Source organism: Sciurus carolinensis, chromosome 3 (assembly GCF_902686445.1).
Source record: "Sciurus carolinensis chromosome 3, mSciCar1.2, whole genome shotgun sequence".
NCBI lineage: Eukaryota > Metazoa > Chordata > Mammalia > Rodentia > Sciuridae > Sciurus > Sciurus carolinensis.
This window is the reverse complement of record NC_062215.1, coordinates 125,548,393-125,569,891: the sequence shown is the minus strand read 5'-3', so window position 1 is coordinate 125,569,891 and position 21,499 is coordinate 125,548,393. Positions and strand designations below refer to the sequence as shown.

The 21,499-nt window shown below is 38.5% G+C and overlaps 1 long non-coding RNA gene across 1 annotated transcript in view; it reads right to left on the bottom strand.

The window, feature by feature from the left end:
- Positions 1-21,084, bottom strand: part of LOC124980269 (uncharacterized) — a 55,105-nt gene extending 34,021 nt beyond the window's left edge. Inside the window, exons 1-2 of the long non-coding RNA XR_007107769.1 lie at positions 20,792-21,084; positions 20,600-20,667 (exon numbers count right to left, since the gene is read on the bottom strand). This is a non-coding gene — a long non-coding RNA (uncharacterized LOC124980269). The remainder of the gene's footprint in view (positions 1-20,599; positions 20,668-20,791) is intronic.
- Between the last annotated feature and the right edge of the window lie 415 nt (positions 21,085-21,499).

Genomic DNA, 21,499 nt, shown 5'->3' with positions numbered 1-21,499 from the left:
TTAAAAATTCCTAACGCTTCCGTCTAGCTCTGAAGTTCTTTATGTTCAGAATGCACAGCCAGGGGGTGATTGCATGATCCTCATGTGTGCTCTCAGGGCAGATGTGGGTCCAACCATTGCAACCAGCAAAGAGTAGAGGGAAAAAAAGTGTTACGATTTTAAGCATGTTGGAGTAGCTACTGAACAAATGAGGACCTCGGCTGCTGTGTATCCCATACAACCACTTTGTCAATGGAGGGATATAGAGAAAGGAGTGTCTTTTTCCAGGAAAAATCAAGAGAAACTGAAGTATCATCCTTAAGACTTCAGGAGTGGACAGAAGTGATGGACAGAGTGAGAGTGGCACTGATATGAGACCAAACACACACTCAAGTCTATGTGTGAAGAGAAGAGCTGGCTCATAATGTGCCTCTGTCACCTGTGACCAGCAAGCTTTACCATTTTCCAATTTTCATTTAGCTCTGGAACCCTCCTGCAGTGGGCACTATTCATTAAAGAACCAATAGTGATCCTCCTCCTTCCCCCATCCATCTGGCTTTCCTGCACTAAAACTCAAGCAACCATGAGCACGAGATAGATAGGGTTCTCCTTCACACCCAGAAGTCCACAGTTGAAAATCTGATCTGGTGTTAATACAAATTGCCTAAACCAATGCCCAAATATTCAAGCTAGTGTCTTAATTAAATGTGCCTGGGCCACAGTCACCCTGATTTAGGTGCCAGGTTGCTAAGACTCCATCACCATGTTTCTTTCAATACATAAGTGTCAGAGAATGGGAACGTGAGAGCCCACTGCAGTCAGGAGAGAAGATGGAGATGCAGCTGATTATGTGCTCCTCCCCCATTCTTGAGAGAATGAGCCGCCAAGAGCAGATTCCTGCCAAAGGGAAACCCAGCTGGATCACGAAGTCAGGACGAGGCAGCGCCAACGTTTTTTTATGTGTTTTGTTTGCTTGCTTACTTTTTAATGAGAAAAAAGGATTGTATGTCTTATGCTTTCTGTACTTCTGATGTTTCTCAGCATTCAAAACTTATTATATTTTGTTAGGAATATAAACCACAAATATTTTAATAATGATCCAACTAAGAATTTGATAACTATACTCCCAAAGATGTATGAAGGGATATGTATATGTGTGCATATATATTTTAAAGGTGCCAGGCATTAGCACAGTACTTGAGAGAGAAAAAAAATGTTAATATTGATTTCCCGCCCCCTCCATGAGATATACCTGAGAACCACAGCCAAGGTGGGACTATTTAGTTTATTCTATCATTAACCTTTCTCCACAGTGAAGTCACAGACTTCTAATTATAGAACATGCTTGCTGAATCTCTGAAAATGCCTCAAGTCTGGAACAAATTCTTATTTTGAAAATAAAATCATTCTACCTGTTTCTAAAGTACTGCAAAAGTTTTGGGGACCAAATGTTCCTAAATTAAGTCACACTTACAGATCATAAAGTCTTCGTGGGTCTTAAAAATTGACTCCTGTGTAATCTAAACCCATTTTCCTCTGCTTGGTCCAGTGAGATGGAGAAAACTGGCTAGTGTTCTCCAAGTTTCCACCGTACTTCCCGGAGGTTTACTTTGCCTCCCTTCAGCCTTCTCTTCTCCAGGATAAGCAACTCACCCCCTTTCCTTGTTTAGATAGACTCCAACCCCTGTCATCATTTTTCTCTGCCTATCATGAATTCTGGGCAATTTTCACACATATGTTTTCAGTTGCAGACTCAAAGTATAATATTCAAATGAGAACCTAACCTATGATAAATTTTGCATAAGGATAATTTCCCAGGTGAAAATGATAATTGCCTTAACACAGCCAGGATCATCCTGCTTTCCTAATGCCAACACGAGGTTGAAGACTTGTAGACCTTTAAATACCAGATCTTCCCCAGCCAAGTCTATGTAAAATTGTAACCTCTATCTAGCCCCTTACCCTACCACCCATGACCCTCCACAGGATGTCTCTGCTAACAGATTTATATTTTAGTTCTTCCAGTGGTTTCTACTTTCACTCAAAATAAATAAAAGGCCTGCACTGCTCTCTTGATATTTCAACCTTTGCAGTTGGTGGCTATTGACTTTGCTCCAAGAAAGATGACGAAGTTTACTCATTTATACGCCTTTCCTTCTTGCCCCACCTCCCCTCAAATCTATGAGTTAACTCATAGATTTCTAGTTTTTCAGTTGGGTAACTGTATAAATTTAAGAGTTTAATTACACCTCCATTTTGGGATCTAGCAGTTTTCAAAATTGTTATTGGTCTTAATACTCTTAAGAAGAAAGTTAACACAACTCACCACCTCTGGACTTCTGTCATGAGATAGCTTTTACGTCAAAGTTTATAATATTTGCTTTCTGTTTTACAAATATTATGACTTCTGATTATTATAGAGATATTATATATTGCAAATACAAGATGAAATTCTTTGCTACCAAACTCATGTTATTGAAGATAGAATATTCTGAGCATCACCATCAAATAAATTATCTATTCTTAAACTCCACCAGACCCTCAAAATCATGCCACAATGTAATTTACTTCTTATTTGAATCCTGACTTTTTAGGTAATGCCATAAATACTATAACTGGTTTTAAGCAGTTGAAACTGATTAAGAAAAATTTTCAAGGATATAGGGAAAGGTAATACAGACCATTGGTAATATTAGGCAATGTAAGCAATATTCAAATAAGAGCACAACCTGTGATATATTTTATAAAAGGATTATTTCCCAAACACAAATGGTAATTGTCTTAACGCATCCAGGATTATTATATATATCCTATGTTATTATACAGGATCTAGGTAATTGAAATAAAAAGGAAGGAATGAATCAATGACAAAATTTCAAAATATTTAGTTTATGCAACCACAAGGAGAAAAGTCACATTGATTCCTGGAAAGGAGTGCCTTATTGGCCTTGATCACTAGTTATGGGCAGAACACCTTGACTGACACCCCTTCAAAGTTGCACGCAATGGTCAAAGGTGTTTCTCAAAGACAAAATCAAAATGCTGTCACTAGAAGGAAGAATAGAAGCATGGTAGACAAAACAACAGCTTTTATCACTTACAATAGTACTTGTCACATTTTAATGAATAATTGGGGTAATTACTAATTGCTATATTCCTTTCCCACAAGATTTTATGTTCTACGAGGAGAGATTACATATCGTATTTGTTTTTTTAATCCAAATGCCTAGCACAGTATCTGGCTCACAGTAAGCACTTACCAAATATTGTTGAATAAACAAAATACTAAGGGCTTCTGGGATATACTACATATACTATTTATATCAGTTTCTTTAATTATAATAAGTGTTTTCAGATTGCTGAATTACATGCCAAAGGAGGACTGCTCTTTTCAAAGGCATGTCACCGTGGGGAAATACAGCCCAAGATTTCTAGTGCAAATGTTGTGTTTAAAAGAAGGGCACCTCTCCAGATTTCTGGATCATAAAAGGATCCCATGATCTTATCTACAGGCTTCCCAAATAATTATCTAACCCAAAGTATGGCCAGTAGTTTGAATTTTCATTTTCCACTCAAGATGTCACAGCTAAAAGCCTGGGGACCTCTGCAGCTGCATTTATGTGCTCATGCTAATATTTAATACTGAAGCTAACATCTTCCCTAAGGAATCCATCCTTGCTGACCACTGTGCCCCGTTCTTAACAAACTAAGGTGGAGTTATTGGTTGATATGCCTGCCTCTCCAACTAAACTATGGCCCCTATGACAGAAGAAAGTGTGTCTGATTCATCTTTGTATCCCTGGTGCCTGGCATGGGGCTAGGAAAAGGGGAAAGATTCATGAATGTTTATTGGACTTAAGTAACCATCAGGAAAGACGGTCTTTGACAAATATAAACAAATATAACAAGTTTATAGAACACTAGTCCAGACTTCAAACTATTCCAGAGAATGGTTTTTCATCTAGAATAACAACACTCTCAAAAAGGAAAACAAAGGAAGGAAAGAAGGAAGGAAATAGAGTTTAGTTCTCTAAGTTGTAGAGAAATATTAGGTTATTTTTCAAATGAACACTCTCACGAGCTAGTCAGTGGGGCACAATATTTCTAAGTCAAATTATGACAACAGAAACAATAAAGAATGTGAAAATTAACCTCTCAAAGAGCTCTTCCTCTATATCAATCAAGAAGAGTGTTAATGGGGACAGTTCAGTCACCAATTCCTCACCCATGTCAGAAATTTAGTTTCATTTTGTGAAAGCTGTTTGTGGCTGTGTTTATAAATTTGTAATTCCTCTCTAGACAATAACTAATTATTACTGATTACTAAAATATAAGTCAACAAAGATATTTTCCTGTTTACATTCTTATCAGACTGTATCAGAACCATCTGTTTTCAAGTTTGTTGTTGCTGGGTTTTTTTTTTTTTAATCCCAAGGGATAAATTCTCCACATTGCATTCAAAAAAACTGCCTCTATATGCACATTTGCAGTTTTCACTAAAACCTTTAGACAGGGAGGAAAAAACTACCTATTCTATGAAAAGAGGAAAAGAATTAGGTATCTCATGGAATTTACTCTTTTTTCAAGCAAAAGATACACTAGGATCTGTCCCATCTCTGATTACTCTCTCTTCATCTGCATGGGTGACTACTGAGTTTGTTAAGAGTATATATGTGGAGCTTTATGATTCTAAAGTAATTACAACCTAGAAAATAGAGCAAAAGATTCTACTAACACAAAGTAGATTCTGTAATTTTAAAACCAATAATATGTGACCTCTCTGCTCTATTGTTCATCAACACCAATCTCCTGTGATACAAGCAATAAATAACTTTCCTTCTTTGAAAAGAGGCATAATTGTTCCATTGCCAAGGAAGCAAGTATATGAGATTTAAATGGTGGTACTCACCGAGTTGCTACATGGCTTTGGGCAAGCAATTAACCTTTAGTGTCTCAGTTACTTCATCTGTAAAATAGGGATAAGGGTTTTGCACAGGTGCGATGCCTGGATTAATTAGTATAATTATCATTATTGATGGGAAAATAATGTTGGTCACTGATATCATATCTCATGTTAGCACTGGGAATCATTTATATCTCTTCTACATTGAATCAGTTTTATAGTAATCTGTGAAAAGAAAAATGACAAAAGCCACGTACAGAGGTTGGGACAATATCTATAGGTGGTCCAGATCCACGTAGGTTCATATCCTTAGTGGATTTTTTAAAAATCATTTGCATATATCATTTAGATTTTTTTCCCTAAACTTAGACTAAATATGTAAACTACAAAAACACAGGGAAAAAATTTCAAGGCCCACAATGAACTGGTAAATTGCACTGCAGCAAAATGCTTTCCCATTCATTAGTAGGTGACATCATGATATACTAGTAAAAGTTTAGGCTTGAGTCACTGAATTTAGAGTAATCAAAGTCAAATCAAAGTATACACTGAAGACATTGCTCAGATAACATCCATCACCCTCTACCTCTGTGGGTACATTTGTCCCACAAGAACACCAGCTCAAATAGGCAAAGACCAGCATAGACGACCAAGGCACATGAAATGTCAATGTTGCAAAAACAAGAGGGTTCAAAGCTGGGGACTACAGGGTGTCCTTACACCATAGCATAGATCATGACTCACAAATCAGTGAAAAAGGCAAATTGAGGAAGAAATAAATGGCATTTGTCTTGGTTTTCATCTTAGATTCCCAGGTGTTGTTACTATGATTCCTAGGTCAGGATGCAACACCTGCTTTAAAAAACAAAAAACAAAACTCCCTTCACATGTTGGCAAAAATAACCATGAGCCACAAAGGGAAATGTAAAAGAAGACACTCGAAAGATCTGTGCTCTACATCATAAGCCCAGCATCCCTTGGTGTAGAATCTGTTGTTCCCAGGTGGAAAACTTCTGCTTGCTTATGATACTAAGAGAATTCCACTCAGCAAGAATTCTTTTCTTGAGCTCAAGGGACATCAAGCCTCAAATTTCCAAGGTCTCTTTAGAAACGATCCTAAGTACACTCTTGGTAAATCAGTCATCCAAACCCTTTAAAAGAGGATAATATTCCTAACCCTTTTCCCCATATTTACCTCACAATCATAGGCAGCAACTTCCAAACAGAAACACTGAAGTTGCTACCATTGTTGTAGTACCCTTACCTACCTCACGCACCTTAACGATTAGCATTTTTAGCAGGATTGAAACTGCTAACACAACTTCTCTATGTCCTACACCATTAAACTTGATTAGAAATCCCTTCGTGATTAACATTCATCTCTCTGTATCGTGCTTGAAGGTTAATAATATCCGGCAGCTCCTCAGGGAGGGGGAGGGGAGCATATTTATGAAATGCAGAGCTGAGTGCATCTGGCATCCTGGAGAGGACACTTCCCCCTCGGTCCACTAGAGGGTGGCTTGCCTGAGCCAGGGAGGACGCTAGGCCGGGAGGCACAGCTCCTCCACTCGCTCGATACCCATGGCTCTCTTTAGGTTTTCATTTCCAGTAAAGTCACTTTGCAAATGCCAGAACTCGGTATTGGTTGGCCCTCAGTATGGTGATGGTGGGGTATGCGGGGAGGGGGAAATCAACCTATTAGATTGCCTAAAATAACATCCAGTTTAATTCTTCCAAATCAACACTGTGTGAGATAATCACATAATGTGATCCTGAGTTTAAAACTTCCCTGGTTTCTGTAGCAATGTGTGCACGCTGCAGCTGTGGATACAGAATGAATGGTATGTATATGTGCCAAGGAAAGTGCTTGCATTGTATATAATGCATAAAGAAATGTACCTAGCCCTTAGCATACCAGCTGTTTCTGCTTATAAGCCTGAGTTATCCAGGCAATGCAGTAGGACATTTTGTAGTAAATATCATCCCACTTGATTGACTTTTTTTTTTAGGTCTAACCACTTATGCTGATTTATAATAATTTAGGAGGAAATATAAATTTTAACAATGAAAAACAAACCTTACAAATTCCTTCTTTCTTATATGTTGTGCTCTTAAGAAAGACGAGGTGGGGAATGAACCTGTTTTGGTGAATTCTGTGTAGATGGTACAGTGAAATATAATCCGTTTTTCCTATCTGTAATATTGTTCAGTGTAGCAAACCCTTTTGCTTGTTACAGTACAGTAAATGGGGTGTTTAATTTGGGATTCAATGTAGTCTAGAGTCAAGGTGCAGCAGTTTTATTACAGAAATACAATTTTATTGGAGGCTGAAGATTTAATTTCCACCTTACGTAGAGAGCCATAAACGGCAGGCCTATTTTACATTTTGCATAGCATTTGATATATGTAATTCCTGCCCTAATTTTAGAGTTTGAAAAGGTGGAAGAGACAATACATAGATTCAAATTCTTCAACGTTTCAGTCACAGATGACATTTAAAAAATGAACAGATTTTTGTTTCTTAGTCACGAATTCAAAGCCATTTTCCCCTTCCCTGATTGAGCCCTGCCCCACATCCCTTCCACATCTTCCTGACTAGGTGAACACAAAGCCATCCTGAAAACACCCTTGTGTTGGAGCAAACACTTTCTTTGTTTAAATTTGCCTTCTAGATGACACTCTTACGATGACCAGATGATATGTGGAATTTGCCTTCTATTGTTCTTAATATCTGTCAGGGTCACATGTTAATTCCTGTTCAGATACATGTATCTGGAATAAAATAATGTATAAATGCAATGAAAGGATTGAATTTGAAAGAAATAATTAAATGACACTAGCTGAAAATCTGTAACATTGGAATCCAAATTTGGGGAATGGTGTCATTCTCCTTCAAACATAGTCATTATAAGACAGACACACACACACACACACACACACACACACACACACACACAATGCTGCCCTTCCATCTGTTTGCCTTTGCAGCCCTACTTCTTATTCACACTTCATACCTTCTTTTGACCACCAGGTGGAGCCCTTTGTTTATGGACATCTGTCCATTCCTTTTTTTCAAAGATGCTACAGGGATAAATAGCTCTGGAGCTAAAATACTGTTGCAAACACGAAAATTTAACACACACAGATAAAAAAAAAGGTAAAGCTTTTCAGGCATTGGTATAATAAACTTTGCTTTAAGAGTCCTATTGCTACTAGATTTAATAGCTTACACATTTCCCTATTTACAACTTGTGCACACCAAACAGCAGAAAATAATATTGTCGTGTGTGCCATAAACAGTGTTGCTGTAGGTCTATTTTATGTAGCACTTTCGTTTTTATAATCTCAAATGTTTGGCAACTGCAGTCAAAAAGGAAAAAAAAAAAAAACACACCAAATACTATATGCTATGAGCCTCTTTTTTTTTCCATCTTAAAAATATGTACCTCGTTGAGAAGAAAATGTTTTTCTTTAGACAAAAGAGAGTGATAATTCATCTATAGAAGGAGAAGACAATGCAAAATTCTTCTCTTTTTCCAATTCATCTCTCTTCACTTTGAGATCTAGTTAGAGGTAAGTCAAAATGTGTCTAGCTTTGGCTCTGATAAGAGCTAATCAAAACTGAACTCTATTAGCAAAGGTACCTTGTTCAATTATTTTAATATTCTTATTTTAAGAAATTAATCAAAGCTCTTCTCATAAATAAAAGGCAATAATTTTTTAAAAATTAAAACCCTGATTTGCATGTGCAAATAACTGTGGAATGAGCTCACCTAAACTAGCTTGCCAATGACCTCAATCTTGATCTGGAAAGATCGTTTATTCACAAGTAAAATATTCACATTCTCTATGCTAACTCTGTCTTGGATCTTTTCTTAAGGTAGATTACTAACTGTGACGGTGGAAGGTCTATTAATAACACATGCATTTACCAATCCTGTGGAGTTACATATTTAACTGAAATATCATCTCTGTTGCATTTTTAATTTTAACCAGGATTTGCCCTCTTTGTGCTTATACAATCTAAAATTTTGCTTAAGCATCTGGAAAGCAGTGAGTGGAAGAAGATTTGTGTGTGTGTTTTATTTAATCAGTCCTTGGGCCTGAGAAATCTGGCTTTTCTATTGGTTTAGAAACCGGTTTTGTGACGGGAAGCCGAACGTGAAGAAGCCCCTCATACAACAAAAACGCTGCCACCACCATCTTGCTGGCCGTGCGCACACAATGAAATGGTGGCACAGAACACAGTTAGCACGTCATGCCCATGGGAGTTGTCCTCGAGAGCATTCTGTGCTCTGATCCAAACATCGAGCTTTTAAAATAATGTTGCCGAGAGGCTAGAGGTATTTTTTTTCTTTAAATAAATAAATATATATATATATAAAAATAAGTATATATATATATATATATATATATATATACAGTGTGTGTGTGTGTTTGTGTGTGTACATGTGCGTATGTATGAAATGCTAAAAGAATCTGCTGTGCACACTAGGGGAAAGGCTAGAAAGGACTAGTCAAAAATTAACATTCCAGCTCAGAGTGAAAGCAAACCTAAGTAAAAAGCCCATTCCCGAAACTGCTTCTAAAAGTCCACAAAGCTGTACAATGAATTTGGCCTTGATGGTTCCTTTCATTTTAGCATTCACTGCTTGCAACTTTGAGTTGGAAAATTTAAGAAGTCTGTATTTTTTTTTCTTTTTCCCTAATGTCCTATGAAAATTAAAAGCAAACCCACATTTGACTCTCACTCCACAATGTGGGTACCCCACACTGTCATTTTTTACAGGGGGAAGAAAATAGGACCACTCTTTCCCTCCTCTTCCACTTCTCTTATTTTCAATCATTACAAATGCTGCCTTGGCTCTTTTTAAGTGTGGAAATTCTCATTTTTCTGCAGTATTTCAGACTCACACATTCCTTGGGGATATACTGAGAGGCTAACCAACTGCACATGGGAAATGAGAATGTTCGTGGCTAGAAAAACTGCAGTCTTCAGTAATTTTCCACTTGGAGTAGAAGTCATGAGCGACTTTTTTGTTTCAAACATGATGACTTGAGTGTGGTATAGAGTGGTAGGCTCACATCGAAACATGTAAATAGGCTGAAGTGTCTTAAAAATTTACATTGACTTCTTTCTATAAACATTTTCACTATTTTTGAATGCATAATAAATAGGTTAAAATGGGACTCCTTTCCTCCACTTCCAGACAGAATTGTAAAAGGCTACTGTCTGTAAATGAGAAATAGCCCTGAAGGACCCACCAGCAGGCTATGTAATATGTGACATAGACCACCAGGGGCTGAACTGAAACCGCTAATACTTTTTTCATAGGATCATTAGCTAGAGTTAAACAAGGTGTCAAAGTGAAAAGATGGGGAGGTTGACCTGGCTCATTATATTCTCATGCCTTCATTTTAATTATTCTTTACATTAAAATTAAATGCTAATATTTAACTTCATAACTTAAATTTTACCCCAATACATTACCTTTCATTTTTTAAATGACTGATGTACTATTTTGTGACTACTAACAAAACTTTATTTTCCACGAATATTAAAACTGTCCTGAGAAAAATGCAATTAAAATTGAAGGCTAAGAGGTTATTTGTAAAAATTTTTCCTATTGCCCTTTTGAGATAAAATTAATTGATTTGTTTTGAAATTTCATTCTTAAATCAAAATTTGTGTCTCCAGTCAAGATGAGTGGGCCTGTGACTCATGAGTGAATGTGCATGTGTTCTTGGCCTGGTGCTGACAGTCATCCTGTAAAAATATGTTCCTTTATAATAGCTGCTTTACAATTTTGAGACATTGCTAGGTTTTTACGTGCACTAATATTAGTTGACCTGTATACCTTAAATAAAGCCAACCCAATAAATTTAGGATTGTGGCTGAGAAATAAATGTCATGTTAGAAGCCCTCAACCAGATACCAGAAGAAGGATTAGTGATTGTTTAGTCCAAAAATTAAGTTTCATGTTTTTAATTGGTGTGATATCCTGCCCCAAGTCAATACTGCTTAAATCAAAGGCAGCCACAATAACCTGGAAGGGGACATAATAACAACTCCTTTCATCCCCTGGCTCAAATGTTTTTATGCTCAACCCTAATTTTTGTTAAAACACTTTCAGGCAAAGACAACAGGAAACAGTAAACATGGCAACGCCATGAAAATAATTTTCGGATGCACTATTTCTCTCCGTGTTCAAAGAGTGAGTTGTGCAGGCTGCAGAGGAAAGTGCTGTATCATTAACCTAATGCAGACGAAAACAGCCGACATTCCAGCAAAATGGATACCCTTCTCCATTTCATAAATCTTGTGTCCAGCTAGACCAAAACCAGGAATTGACTCAGTCCCTCACAGCAATGAACTGAGACCATGCTGCATCACAGTAGCACCTTCAAAGGGAACCAGGGGTACCGGAGAACAACTTCGGGAGCAGGCATGCAATTGTTACTGACAGCCAGATGTCCAGCCCAGCTGCTGCAACTACCCAGTAAGATTGCAGATGGTCCTGAGACCTCTGCATCTAAACAGTGAGTCCAAGTGAATGATAAACAGATAAACAACAATACCACAAATCATTAACGTGAACTGAAAAAGTTGCTAAGTTGCTGTGACTGATAAAGATTTCAGATGTCAAGAGTTGGTCAACTCAATCCCTTCTCCCCCTTCCCTCCTACCTCTTCCCCTTTCCTCCCAAACAAAAACCTTGTTAGTGGTTAAAGACCCAGCAGGAAATGTTTTGACACCCAGTGCCAAACGCTGATCTGCTAATCTGTCATTGAAGCCTTTAATATATTTAAGTGTTTAGATTATGGAGGCAAACGGGACTCCAATAGAAACTACCTTACTGTGGAGTAGAGAGACATAATAATTTGGCTAACTCTATTTACCTTATTATACTTCCTTCTTAATTAAAGATTACCTTACAGGAGTATCTTAAAATTCAGAGATAAAGGAAATTTGTTTTAATTATCATTAAAGCAATAACCAGCTTGAAACTTTTTGTTCCTTAAATGTGTGATCTGAAAACAATGTGTCGGTAAGTCCTTTTAGTAGGTTATATGACATTTCTTATTCTATCTAGATATCTTCATTTCCTCATTTTCAAAGATTCCATATTGTCTTGAAGTACTTTTCTCTTGCATAAACAGATGTGACGTGCATTTGTGATTAATAAGCTAAAACAAATATCGTCATTCTAATCCAAATATCTAATCCAAATATTAATGAAGAATTTCAGGAAAACACTGTAAAAATGTCTTCTTTTGTAAAACATTTGAAATTTTAATTTTATGGTATTAAATACTTACAAAAATACTAGCACTACATTCAACGTATTTGTTCTTTCGGTGAGTATTGGTGAATTTTTCAGTACCGTGAACTATTTTGCAATTGTCATAACGTCTCTGAGAGTAACTGAAAATTATGCCCTTTCAGGTAAACTCCTTTTTATGGAGTTTTCACAAAGATGCTTAGACTTAATATTTCAAATTCATTTCTTCTGGTGACATTCTTCTCTAGGGCTCTAGTGTAGACATCGATTTCAAATACACTTTGAGTTCTCAGCTTTTTCCAAACAATGTCCAAACTGGAAGCCTCTCAAAGAAACTACTGTGAACACTGATCCCTTTCTGCACAGCTGGTCTGACAGTCTGGTCTCTTCAGTTGCCACCAAGACTTTACTTCTGTGGACACACATAGCAAATCTCCAAACAGAAGCATCTAATGCCCTTTCCCAGACACAATTCCAGAAAATATGCTGACCAGGAAGAAACAGCAGGGGTGAGAAAAGCGGCCAGCGTGCTCAAAACATCTTAACAAGCACTAATTGAATGTTGTGCTTGAAAAATATGGCTTAAGAAAGCCAAATACAATAACTTCTTACAGATGGTTTTAAGAACTAACAAGACCTGTAGGAAACAGCACATTAAGATCGGTGTCCCCAAAGTCTCTTACAACCATTAGCGGCTGGAGGTGGTGTGCACTTCAGGAAGAAATTATCAGATGAGAAGAAGCTGGGGAGTTTTTTGTTTATGGTTGTTTTTTTTTTTTTTCCTTGTTTCTCTCAGAAGTGGGCATCTGTTTTAGTGTATGATACTGTCAATTACTGAAACAGCCTGTAAATTGAATATAAAAAGGGCATTAGCAGCCTTGAAATCTATTTTTTTCTAATAGGTACAGAACCATCCTGGAAAACAGCTGTGAACACCAAGGCTGCTGGAACCATACTTTGTCATTTCAAAGTTCCCTGTTCCCAAGCACAGTAGGCATTTTAGAACTGCTCTTTCAATTACTGAATGAATTCTTTCAATGGTTACTCTATGCCAAGCCTGGGTAAAGTTTTCCAGATCAAGTAGTTAGGAAGACAGGTAGGATATCCACCTTTTAGAGAGTGCAAACTGGGTGAGGTTATCTGTTGAAGTGAGGGGTGAATGGATGGCAGGATGGAGGGCTGGGAAATGTGTACTGGGGACAAAAGGTGTTTCTCAGACACAGGTCTGGAGGTCTAGTCTGATATTCACATGGGATGAGACCTCTGGTCTGAGAAAAATAGAGCCTGATTCTGAGAAGAGATGTTCAAGACAAACTTGGTGGTGGCGACCAGTTTCAACATGGACCTGAAAATAGGTGCTGACGTGGTAATCTGAGCCTCAGATAAAGAAGCGTTGATGTTAAGTGACATTTCCCAGGATGTAGGCCTGTTCAAAATTACTGTTAGTACCAGTGTTTTGGCAGAATCTGTAAGAGTCGTCTCTGGTAATAAAGGAAAACAGGAGTATTTAAAAAAAAGAATTTTTTTTTACCTTCAAACTATACTAAAAGACTAAAGGAAATGTGTGATTATATATATATATATATATTTGTTTTGTTTTGTTTAATGAAGAGACTTCTTATTTCTAGCTATTTGTAGAAAGCCTCTTGGGAAGATGTCTTGCTGGCCAAAACTGTCTTTCCCTCTGGCAGGCTTCTTAACCTCCTTGCTGCTTGTTTGCTTTAATTCTAGTCCCATTTGGCATGAATTCAAATGCTTAATATCAATGTTCTATGGCTTCTCTGTACCCATGATGCAAAACAGTGAAACAACTGTTAGAACCAGTAAGACCGAATGGAATAAGGATGAGAGACTGTCAATCTGCTCTCTCCAGAGCAGTTGTCAAAGCCTTTGGGGACAAAAGAGGTATTTGAGCAGGGACTCTGTTGCCAAACCTCTGCCATGCAGAGCTGGTCAGTTGGGAACAATGAGTCAAATCTAGATAAGTGAAGGTGCCGAGAGGGATTCAGTGAAAAAACTGCCAACCTAGATGCTTTCCATAAAAGAATTGGTTAACTAAATTTTCCTTTTCTAGCACATGATTTTGCAGTATAATGAAAAAATTTTTCAAATGCTTAGGTTGATGGGATAGTAGTCGTTAATCCCACAGAACACCCATGCCATGTCCCTCCTGCTTACCAGCAACACATTCCAACCCACATGGAACAAAGACTCTTCCCTGGAATCAGTGGAGTGAGACATCTTGTTCTGGATGTGGTAGAAATTCACTCATAAACATTTCCAGAAACTCTTCTGTGTCATTCCCTGAAGAGTTCTATATGTACTAGTTGGTAGAGAAAAATGTTGGCCATTGGGGCGGGGCAGGGGGCCTGTTGATGGAATTGTTAAGGGCAGGGAAAGTAACTATTTTTAAAGTTGTAGCATTATTACTATAAACTTCAGCCTTGGGGAAGTCCAATAACAAAAGAAAGCAAGCTGTTCTTACTATCATGAAATAGGGAAGAGTAGTTCAGGTAATGCTGCTGATGAAGATTCTGGTGGCCACCATTCACACATGGGGGCTCAAGGATGCCTGGCACTGTCTCAACACCTTACATTCACTTGGTTATTTAATGCTTACAACGAACCTGTTAAGTAGGAATCATCCCCATTTGACAGATGAGGAAACTGAGACTCAAAGAAGTTAAGTAATTCCTAATACTAGTCACATCTAGTAAGTGGTGGAATATGGATTCCACTTTCAGAGCCATCTGCCTCTAAAGCCCATAGCATTATACTGGTTCTAAGGCCATTTAATATTTAAGTCAAAATCTACGTGATTTTTTTCATTCACACACGAGAGTTGGGTGAGTATGTTTGAAACCAGGTCTGGAAGACCATTAGGGCAGTCTTTTAAATACAGATTTAAATGCAACATTTCCATATATTGTCCAAATCTTTGTAATATTTTATGGGCTACCAATCTCATTATTTGTGTTCTCCTTCCATACTAGATTTTTCCAAAGAAGGGCCACAGATGTTTCAGATCCAAAAGATGTTGCCTTTCCTCTCCCAGTAGGAAGTAGTGCCCCAAAGCTGGCCCTACAGCAGCTGGGGGAAGCCAAGGAGCCTGTACACACATGCTTAGCAGGAATGACACTCAGAAGTCTGAGACACTGGCAGGGGAAAAGAAAGAATGAAGAGCACGAGGAAGCAAGGAAGAAGAAGGGAAAACTTTCTCATCTTCCTTATCCGTTCCCACAGTCAGCACTGAGGTCACCTCAAAACCATGAGCTCCTGCCTCCCAGCTGGCCTCCCCAATCACAGGCTGGAAGTGTCCCAAGTCCCTCTGTAGAGGATTTTTCTCAGGAAGGAGCAAATGAGGTGTGTGGAAGCAGACAACCTGCAAGTCTTGGCATGTCATCTGAAATACGTGAACTCAGGCAAGCCATGAACCTCTTTGGGTCTCAGTTTCCTTTTCTGTAAAAATGAAATAATGACAAGGTCCATTTCACCAAATATTGAACATCTAATGGAATCGTGTACTTTCAACAGCTTTATGGAGTTATAATTGACATGTAATAAACTGCACATATTTGAGAGATGACGCATTTGAAAGAGCATTTGTCAACCATAAAACTTTAATCTGTCCCAGGCAGAAATCCCATAATAACTCCCTCATTTTTAAAGCCATTTTCTGTTGGGTTTTTTGAGAGTCTTCATAACTGGGCTTATCCTGCCTAGTCTACCTCACTTCTCACCAATTTCTGATACAGACACTCTGATATGATAAGGCCAACTTCACTTCATTTTCTTCAACTGGTTCCAGTGGTAACCCATACTCCTGCCAGTCATCTCTCAGCTCTTTCCAAATCCTTCACTCCTTCAGCCCTTGGACACAGAGCTTGTGCTCTTGGCCAGGCACTGTCCTAGGTGCTGGGATGCCTTTGCAAGCAAGAAAGTCAAGTTCACTACCCGTGGCCCTCTGAGAAATTTCCCTCAGCAGAGGTGGTGATCCCCTGCCAGTGAATCCAAACTACTCTAGCATCCTCTCCCCTAGGAAATCCCTTTTAATTGCCATTAATTAATTATCTTACCTCCCCCCCTTTTTTTAATCTCCTACAGTTTTTGTAGGCTCTTTCATATAACTTAGCATGTGATTTTATTTTGTAAAATAAAATACAGGAAGTTTTTTTTCCATATTCTCATAACTCAGAGTAGATACATCAAATGCTAATTGATTTCCAAGGAGTACATTCAAAGAAATGTTTCGGAAGGAACTGGACCCATCATTGCCCCTCGATGACACTGTACTATGGGCCACTGGGCCCTGCTCAGAGGACGGCACTAACGAGGACAGTCTGATTCATGGCTTGTCCAAAGCCAACCATAGGGGAAGCCACGCTCAAGGACATCTTCCTGCTGCCAGGGAAAGACAAGTGTCTCCTAGCAACCAGATTCCAGTGGCTTCCTGTCCTGGGAGCCGACCTGGGCTCACTGCTTTGTTGGCCCGGTTTCCCATTTTAGCCTTGCTCATCATTGAATTTATTCTAGATTCTGAAACTTTTAGAAATAAGGTCTGATCTGCAGTCTGGCGGCCTAGATTGGAGTTGAGATACCATTTCATTCATAACGTCCTTTCAGCAATCATTCATGACTTTCATGGAAAAGAATGTCTGGTCTTAGCCTAAAAAGGGTGAATATATTTTTTAAAGATCTTATTTATATCAGAGCAGTTGGTTTGAAAGATGTGTAAAAAGGAAAAAGCATGCATTATTTCCATCAAATAATCAAAAAGTACTCAGACCTTTTCCAAAGAGATACACTATCATTCAAAATCTGTTATGGCAATAAACTTTAACTTGGCAAATTCACAGATGCAGAAAGAAAGGCAAGTCAAATTTGAAGAAAGTGGCTCAAGATCTTAAAAGTTTTCAGTGGTTTAAAATTATATCTGCTGCAAGATTGGTTCAGCATTCATTGCCTCAACATTCTTTGTGGAGATTTCTAACCTTGGTTTTAGTGTATATAGCACTACAGCTTTACTTTGGTGGGACTGAATTTAGCAGCTGATGTTGCATTTTTAGTTTTCTCTTATTCTAATCAATTATTCATCAAGACCATAAGTTCGTCATTGTTTAAAAAAATTATTCAGACTTCATAGTGACAAACTCAAAACTAACACTAAATATATCCTTAATTTCCCAACCCTAAAAGTGTGAGTTAAAAATCTGATTACTTTTCTCTCTCTCTTAAAAAAAAAAAAAAAAAAAAAAAAAAAAAAAACGCAGATGAGACAGGTTGAATTTAGTACCCACAGGCACATGTCTCAGAGAACTGGTAAACCTGCCCTCTTTCCCAGTAAGCCTGATATTGTCCTGGGTTCCTGGCTTAGAGTCTGCTGCTTCCAGATTAATGCAGAGAGACAGGGCTCTATGGAATCAAGAATTCTTGAGAAGGAGCCCTCATTTCCTCCTTCTCTCCCAGCTAACAATCACAAAGCCATGAGTCAAAGCTTAATTCTGTTTGGCAGTGGCAGAGTCTCACCCACCTAGACAGAGCCCCTTCTTCTCTGGAAGAACATAGAATTTGCCAGAAAGCCACCTTTGCCTTTCATCCTTTCATCATCCATTTAATTTACCTCTGGATGTATTTTTTAGTAAGCGGGTGTTGAACATTCTGCAGAAAAGCTTGTTGGCTCCTTGGTTTCCTCTTTGGCAGATCTGTGCGTATTTAACTCCCAGGTGCAGAATTAGCCGTGTGGTTTGAGCAGAGCACTCTGCTGTACTCAGTGTGCTCACTACACAGCCTCTCGTGAGCATTGAGACTTTCCTTATTGTCTCACACTGCTTTCCACACCCTGAAATGGTCAGAACACCCACCGAATATCTTAGGGGAATGACTGTCTTTAAAGTTCCTAAGGAACTTTTGGTTAAAATTTTGAAAACTCTCTGCCACCCACTGAGTTCTGATTTCCCAGTCTTTAATAGCCATGTAGGTCTGTTCATTGGACAGCTTAAAACTACTCAAAGGAAATTCAGCTAAATTGTGTTTTTCCAAAGTGTGGGGGGGTACCCTTTGACTTCTCCTCTGGCTTTTTCCAAACATCTGCTTGCAGTGGAATGAACTGAGGACAGGCAAGGCCCTGTGAGGCAGGCCTGTGTCCCATCCTCTTGAGTCCAGGATTCTAATCACTGCTCAAGATTCAAGATGATTCAGGAATAACAGGCCTGGGCCCCAGCCTTCATCCTTTCCATTTTCATCATGGTTTATAGAATAATTGTAAATGGTCAAATTGATTAGGGGTTCTAGAAAACCAAACACAGTGGGAGTAGTGTTAACTGCATAGAGTTTATATTTCCACAGACCTGGTTAAACTCCCAGGCTGTTATATACTAGCTGAGTGACCTTGAAAAAGTCATTTGACATCTCAGAGCATCATATCCTTTACCTGTAAAATAGGAATTGTGGTAACCACCTGTATGATCTGTGTGAGGATGAAGTAAAACAATGTATGCCAAGAATTTAGCATAGTGCCTGAAACTACTGTGTATTGAACTACAGATTATAATTCACGGTGCTTTGAAATGTGTACTGTAATAGATTATCTTATCAATTTTCTGTTACTTCTGTGCAAAGCACTGTGCTGAGTGATAGGGAGACTCAAAAAAGTTTCAGGACCTTTCCTAAAAAATTTTGTAACTTAATTGCAAATTGAGAAAACAACACAGAAACTCATTTAAAAAAGCAATGTGGTAGCTGTGTGTCCCCAGTGAAGTCAAGTCCAAGCCTGAGGCTGATGCTGCTGCCGAAGGTAATGACCTGTGGGCCACACTTGAACCAAGTAGATAGTTTATGAAATAGCATTCAGCACATACCTGACAAATAGATATTGATTCACCCTGTGCCAGGCACTGTGCTGGGTGACAGGTATGTCTATCTTCCTGAGGTTTAAGAAGCATTCAGGATCTGTTTGAAGTATTCCATAGGAATTAACCCTTACCATTCAGCAAAAGGCATTAGTCCCATTTGACAAATGAAGAAACTAAGCACAACAAGGTTAAATAACTTGTCCAAGGCCATATAAGTAATATGTAGGAGAACTGGATCAGAATGTACCAAAGTGATTTCAGGGCCTAGTGACCTCACACTTTCCACTCTGTTGCAGCAGCTGGTATTAAAAGGGACCCTTTCATACCTCTAGTTTGGCTCCTTACTTCTCTTTACCCTGGGTGGTATGATTGGGGCTTACTCTTTCCTTTCCTCTCAGCACTTAAGACTTGAGGAGGAACTGAAGAGTCCCTGTGGGTGTGAGTTAGGCCCTTCACTGAGCAAAGCCCGTCATCGTTTACTATATTTAAGCCAATTACACTTTTTAAAAAATAAAAATTACTAACACTTCCATGCATTAAAAATATCTGCTGTAAGGGAAGTTTACTTCATAATCTAATAAAACAGATTTTTAACCTAAAAGCTATTGTGGGCTTTGAAGTATTATTTAAATTGTCCTAGACACAGATTACTTGTAAAATTGAACTGTCACTTTCTAGCAGAATGCAAATTAATATGCTCTCTTGATTTCCACACTTGAGCATAAATCCTCTTACATAAAACACTGTGAAATTTGGAGGGCTACACTCTCTGTGCCTCTTGTAGTACAAGGCAAAGAACACAAACTGTCAGTAATAACCAAATGGAGGAAAAATGCTGACTCAGAGCCTAACATCTCTTCCTTTTCTAGTTCTTCCACTGTCAGAGAGATAATTTGAAAGAGAGAAAAAAAGAAAGAAAGAAAGAAAAACTGCCTCCTATTTGCAAAGGGAAAACATCATAAAAAGAGAAAAATGGCTGCCAAAATAGTTGCAGGACATAAATTTTTTTAAAGGATGGATGCAGTTCTTCCTTATGCTCCTTACAGAACCTAGACCACCACCAGCACACAGAGCACAAAGCACACTACTAGAACAGGAGCTAAGTTTTGTTCATGGTTAGCAAATGATATGCAAAAAACAAAATTGGTCCCTTGAAGTTGAAATCAAGAGTCCTCATCAGCAGTCTCCCGCACAGGGGAGTCCACACATGTGTATGCTGGAGGCAATCCTGCGAGAGGCACATGCTTTCCCGAGAGCTGTGTTGAACAATGACGGATTACAAAATCTTAGTGTGATGTATTGGCACATCTCTCTCTCTCTCTCTCACACACACACACACACACACACACTCATGCACGCGTGCGCACACGCTCGCACTTGTGAAAAACACTGCCAAAGTCCTTCAAAGCCAAAGTTTAAAAGAACACGAATTATGGACACAGTAACACTCATTTCAAAATCACTCCGTTTATGAATCCATTCCTCATCTCTTTTATCACTTTGGCACATATTTAGGAAATAACAGAGAAAGAGAAACATGAAGCTAGAGACAGAAAAATTAATTATAAAACAAAGCCACCCACCTTACTTTGAGGGTCAAGAAGTACAATGGCCTTCTTTTGCAGCACCAGTTTGTTAAGAGATCATGCACCTATTTAAAAGAAAGAGGAAAATTCTGTAAATAAATAAAAACAACATCTCAGTCCTTCTTAATGCAAGTCTTAACCAAAATAAATAAATTAATTAAAAATTAAAAATAAATAAAAACATCATACTCTGGCTCCCTCGTACAAGGCAGAAAGCAGAGTCCTCCAGTCCTCCTGTTTTGCAAATCTAAAGGAAAACAAAAAACAACTGCAAGAGGAGTTGTTCTGGCAAGAGGAAAGGACCTCGAAACACCTTATGCCCTCCTGGGTCCCTCCCAAAGCCTTCAGTTGTGGGCTGTAGAAGCTGGCCCTGCTCAACACCAATGTCACCATCGGCTGTTTAAATGGCACAAAAGTACACTTAGAAATGAGAGGAAAGTGACTGACACGGATATGCTGAGCCAGCCCCACTGCCACGAGAAGAGCCTTAAATGCCCACACAAGGAGAATAAAAGAAAAGCACATTTTGCAATAGAATAAATTTTTTTTTTTTTTATTGAGACCGCTGAAAGTCACATGACCCTGAATGTAGCTTTTTAGGAAAGCAACCAAAATGGTAAAGAAAGGAGTGGGGCTGCCTCCTTCCTCCCGCAGCCTCTCAGCCGCGTGTCCGCATTCTTCTGGGCGCATCTGTGGAGCTATTAAGTGGGATAATCCCTCTGGCCTTTGATACATTTCTGGACATGATTATTTCATTACTCGCAGTATATCAGTAGGATCATAATAAAAAGGACTTCTGACAACCTGCCAAGAGTTTTGTGGCCTTGTAAACACAAAAGTGCTCTAATAAAATTTTATTAAGTGTTAAAAAGTCATAAAAAGTGAAATAACATAAAC